Genomic DNA, 6,000 nt, shown 5'->3' with positions numbered 1-6,000 from the left:
CCGCCTTTCAAAAACTCCTTCCCCGACGCTCTCATCCCGAGGCTGCTGAGCGGGATCAGCCTCAAACATAAAAAATGAGCTCTTCACATTGCGCCACTCAGAAGCAGAGCGTTTCCTCCCGTACTACCCCACAGAAATCATGGGGACACGGAGGGCGCTCTCAACCCCAGCCTTCGAGGGGTAAAACGGATCTGCGGACCGTTATTATTGCCAAGAAGGCTGCGGGGAAAAGGTCCTGACGCCCGAGGGCTCAGACCAGTGAGGGCAGTCCCCCCCAAAGCAGAGCGGTCAACACCTCTTTTTACGGTGCCCGTCTCCCTTCGGTGCCCTCAGGGGACCGTTCTGCCAACCCTAGCACCTCCGGTCCTTCAGGGCGCAGCGGTCTCCGGCGAGCACATATCTCAAGGACCACCCGGAAACGTAGTGGCCTCGGGATGCCTGCCCCCTCTGAGGAGGGTTTCAGAGCAAGTCCGTTCAGTCACTCCCTGCCGGTCCACCGTTACAGGGCGACGGACCGACTACTCAACAACAACAAAATCCAGAAACCAGTCTCGAGAGACTGGTACTTCTAGTAGAATCTTTAACAGCGTGGAAGCTACTGCCAAATGTTTCTCGTTGGGTCCTGCAGACCCAAAATCAGGGTCACGCGGTGCTGCTTACGTGCCCTGGTTATGTGGAAGAAACCTTGGTTCCTGTCCCAAGGCCTCGTGCTGGGAGCTCCTTGTCGTCACAAGCTGTTAACGACGGATGCTTCCCTCACGGGCTGGGGAGCGATCCTAGAGGGCCGCTTAACTCAGGGTCTGTGGAACGACCATCATCTTTCATGGCACATCAATCGCCTGGAGATGTTGGCTGTATTTCTGGTTCTCAAGCATTTTCTCACAGATCTCAGGGGACACCATGTTCTAGTACACACAGACAACACATTGGTAGTTGCCTATATAAATCATCAAGGGGGTTTGCGCTCACGCCCACTATGCAAACTGGCACGCCATATCCTCTTGTGGTCCCAGGAGAAGCTGTTGTCGCTCAGAGCAGCTTACATCCCTGGGGCCCAGAATTTAGGAGCAGACATTCTCTCGAGACAGGGGCTGAGGCCCGGGGAATGGAGGCTCCACCCCGAGGTGGTGGAGCAGATATGGAGGGTGTTTGGCCGAGCACAAGTGGATCTGTTTGCGTCTCGAGAGACGTCTCACTGTCCACTTTGGTTCTCCCTCACGCATCTAGCTCCTCTGGGACTCGAAGCGTCAATCTCGAAGCAACGCTCGTTCCCTCTTCAGGGAACCTCGGTTACGACCGAGGTGTTATAGCTATAGAGTTATAGCACTTTGTAACAAATTTATGCAAATCAAAGTTTAAAACGCGTTCTGCGGCGAAGACCTAAACACATGTAGGTGAATGAAAGCCTTTTAAATTGACTTAATTATCTTGCTTTATTGCACTGAATGTCTATTTCTGATTTAATTACAATAACCTGTCATAGTTTCATCTATCCCGCCACAGTTTTATAATGAACCTGAAAGATTAATAACGTTGTTTTTTGCTCCATTGCTTTGGCAAAGCATTTGTCAATCGAAAAGAAAAGAAAATTGCGAAATAGCTTAGTTTGCTTATCACACTGCAAAGGCTGTAATCTAATTAAATAGGTTGAGGCTGGTTTTAGAGCGAAGCGCATTGTTCACGAAAGCAGCTCATGAGTCATGATTCACATCTCTGTTCACAGTATATGCTGCGAGCTCCATATAGGAATTTACTTTAGTTCTACTTTTCCCCACCATTGACTGAATTTTCCAGCTCTCCATGTTTTCACTGTTATACGGTAGGGGGCGCTATATGGCACTTCTTCTAGTACAGAATCTCCGGATCAAAACACAGGAGAAGAAGAAGCTGAAACAAGTGATAGAAGATTGCTCACTCAAATGTAAAATAACGTGATCATCTAGGAAGGTAAATCAGTAGCAAAACTCGAGAGCACGTAGATGTGAATTTGAGAACTTGTACAATAAATATTGGTACTTGTACATGAACATTTACACTCACAGCTCCAATGTGAAAACCTGTAAAATAAAAATCTGAAGTTGAATGTTGAAATTTGCGCTCGCATACAATAGTCACAAACCTGTATTCTGAATCTGAAGCTGCAGACAAGTAGTCACAAATGTGTAAAATGCCATTCACAGAAATACAACGACAGACACAAACTTGCAGAGGTGGGACAAAGTCATTGTTATGCAAGTCACAAGTAAGTCTCAAGTCTTTGCCCTCGAGTCCCAAGTCAAGTCGAGTCAAAGATGAGGCAAGTCCCGAGTCGAGTCAAAAGTCAAAGCCAACAAGTCTCAAGTCGAGTCCAAAGTCCTACCATTTTAGTTTCGAGTAATTTCAAGTCCTCTTACCACAGAAATAAAATGTATACAAATCATGTAAGATTTGTATTTATTTAAACCTCTTTTTATACAATGACATTAATCAAATTTCAATTTCACATGAATTTATTTCTTCTGCTGAACAGAAAGGAAGATATTTAGAAGAATGTCAGTAACCAGGCAGTTTCTGGGTCCCATTGACTTCAATGGGGGATGCAATTGTGATGCAATTATTAATAATTGTGATGTAATATTTGCATCACAATAAGTGTATTGTGATTGTCAAAACATTTTAGTAACTAAACTGAATTTTATTAGGTTTAGTGACAACATGTTACAATGTTTACATGGTTCAATTTCTGGTAAGCTACGCTTTTTTATTATTTCAGTTCAATTCAATTATTGTGATTTGATTTAATATTGACTCATTTGGATAAATATTAGGTAGGCTACACAAGATAGGCATTCATTTTTCTCAAGAAAAAAACAACTCACCTAATGCTGTAAACATACAGAGAGCCCTATCAGCTGGCAGTATTATTTAAGGTTAAAAATAACACAAATTAAATATAATGCGTTTTTTTTTTATTATAATAACAACTTTATTTAATGATATAAGTAAAAATATAATAAACATGCAATATAGTATACATATTTAGCAAAATACTCTCTATAGCTCTTTTTTTCTAGCCAACTAACGTGCCTATATTATGGTCATTAAATGGCTTTCCTGAGGTAAATGTTATGTGATATAATTGTTCTCCAACTGTTTTATTGACCCCTTTGATTGATGGGTCGATATTATGTATGAGGAATATACATTTCGGTAAGTTGTAGGCCTACTTTATGTTTCAACAGTGTTCATTCGTGTTTAACATTATTTACTATCAGCTAGAGATGATCGGTTCACGTGCCGCTAGGGATCTGTCGTGTCACATTCACAAGCGCCAAAACGGTATATTGTCTGAATTTCGTAATAAAAGTGACAGAATCTGAGAGCAGAGATTGTTTTATATAATAAGTAACCTGCTCGTGCTCTGTCTAGTCTGTCGGTCTCCGTGTCCTCTTTGCTTCGCGATTTTTCTGTGCGTGAGAAAATGGATGTGTGGCTTGAGAGCGTGTGAAAAGAATGCGTTAGAGTTGGCAGCTATGTAGCAGCTAGTAAGTTACGGTACATCCAATAAGGTGCTTAGCATTCGTTCAAATTCGTAGCATGCGTTGTTGCTTGTTGCGCTTCATTGGTTGTCTTGCAATGTGCCTGCTTAGATGCTGTCGAATCAAAACAACATGACATACAGTGATTGGATGTCGTACAGGCAGCGCGTGTGCTCTCTGCATGCATACAGGTGGTGCACATTTTTTCACAGATGCAGATAAACTGAGAGCGGCGCGGCCGTGTGAACATTTTTTCCCCAGTTTTCATGGGAAGTAGCAAGTCTTCTCAAGTCAAAAGGCGCAAGTCCAAGTGAAGTCACGAGTCATTGATGTTAAAGTCCAAGTCGAGTTGCAAGTCTTTGTACATTTTGTCGAGTCGAGTCTGAAGTCATCAAATTCATGACTCGAGTCCACACCTCTGCAAACTTGTAATATATATTTTGCGTTTAATCTTTGTAACGAGGTATGTTGTTACGGGAAGAAGGAGGCGGGAACCGGCGAACATTCAACATATTTTAATGATAAAAATAAACCAAATACAAAATGAAAGTAAAAGCCAGCAGCCCCTCACGGACGACTGCTGGCAAGACACAACATCAAATAAAACACAGGCCTGTTCCTCTCTCGCTCTTCACTGTCGTCGCTCCTCCTTTATGCTTCCGCTCCTCCGTGAGAGATGCGAGACCGGTGCGTCGCGCACGTGTCGCTCATTATCAATCACGCCACCGGCCTCGCGCCGTCCTCCCACGGCCCTCGACCTCGTCGTGCTCGCCACATACCCCCATCGCCCCTCGCAGGCCGGGGGCACCCACGAGACTGCGCCTACTCCCCCTCCCCCCCTCCCCGGGGGGACCGATCACGGCGGCTGCGGTACCTGGGCTGGGGGTATGGATAGACGAGGTGAGGGAAAAGGAAACGGAAGCACGAGGAGCGACAGAGACGAGAGAGGGGAGAGAGAAAAAAAAAAGAAAAAAAAAGTATAAACAAAAAAAAAATTCTTGTTCCGGTTCCCGGACACACTGCCGCTCGGTCCTCAACCAGCTGAGAGTCACTCGCGGTGCCATGCGATGGTACTGGACATCCGTTGGGGGACGGCTCGACGCTCCTCCGCCTCCTGGCGGACGGCGACGGCTCCTCCGGTTGAGGGCAGCCGGCAGCGAGTCTCCCGTTCCCTGCTCCGCCCCCATCATGGCCGACGGCAACAGGCTCCGGCCCACGGCGAACGGGACTCCTCCGCTCCCTCTCGGACGGCAGCCACCCCTCCTCGACCCAGGAGCACGGCAGCGAGCTCTCCGTCCCACCAGATCTTCCATCGCTCCAGCACCATCGCCTCGGGCAGCAATCGGCGGCCATCGCTCCCTCGTGCTGCCCGACCTCCTCAGCACCGCGATCCCCCCCAGCAGCGAGGGCTCTCCGACAGCGTGTCCCTCCTTCCTCCCGGGTTTCGGCACCAGTGTAACGAGGTATGTTGTTACGGGAAGAAGGAGGCGGGAACCGGCGAACATTCAACATATTTTAATGATAAAAATAAACCAAATACAAAATGAAAGTAAAAGCCAGCAGCCCCTCACGGACGACTGCTGGCAAGACACAACATCAAATAAAACACAGGCATGTTCCTCTCTCGCTCTTCACTGTCGTCGCTCCTCCTTTATGCTTCCGCTCCTCCGTGAGAGATGCGAGACCGGTGCGTCGCGCACGTGTCGCTCATTATCAATCACGCCACCGGCCTCGCGCCGTCCTCCCACGGCCCTCGACCTCGTCGTGCTCGCCACAATCTTACGTTCACATTCGCAGTACTACCTCAATTAGGCACTTGCAACTTCTCAAATCTGTCACTGCAATTTCAAATTTCGCGCCTTGACTTTTGCTACTCTTTTCGCGATATATCAGGTGCAAAACTAACTTGTGCACTTGAAACTCAGAGGCGGTGAGAGAGAAAAGGGGGACGGGAGGAGGGGGCGTCAAAGGAGTCGTTTTATTGGTTGGCAGTGGCACCTAGCCAATGAAATGGGACTTCGATGATGTCACGAAACCCGCGTGCACTGAAACGCTAACATGGCTTAATGCAATGCATTAGACTGATATTAAAAGAAATAAACGATATTATCAAACTCAGTAAACACAATGCTAATAACTTTGGTATCACAATGGTATCACTTTACAATATGTGCACTAATATGCATTAATTTATGATTAATTAAGTTAATGCTTAATGTTTGCCGCATCAGCAACTAATAAAGAGTCTATCTGATAAATAGATTAAGTCATATATTAATTGCTATTGATGAAATGTGTAATCATAGAATAATACCCTATCGACATCTAGTATTAACTAATAGTGTAAATATAGGCTATGTGTTAATTACCACGTGTCGAAGTTCAACTTCCAGCCTTCGGTTTTAATGAATAATTTAATTCTTTATTAATCATACATTAGTTAAACATGACTGAATGCATATCAGTGCATCTGTATTGTAAA

Source organism: Rutilus rutilus, assembly GCF_951802725.1.
Source record: "Rutilus rutilus genome assembly, chromosome: 5".
NCBI lineage: Eukaryota > Metazoa > Chordata > Actinopteri > Cypriniformes > Leuciscidae > Rutilus > Rutilus rutilus.
The sequence above is the reverse complement of the archived record's forward strand: the minus strand, read 5'-3'. Positions refer to the sequence as shown.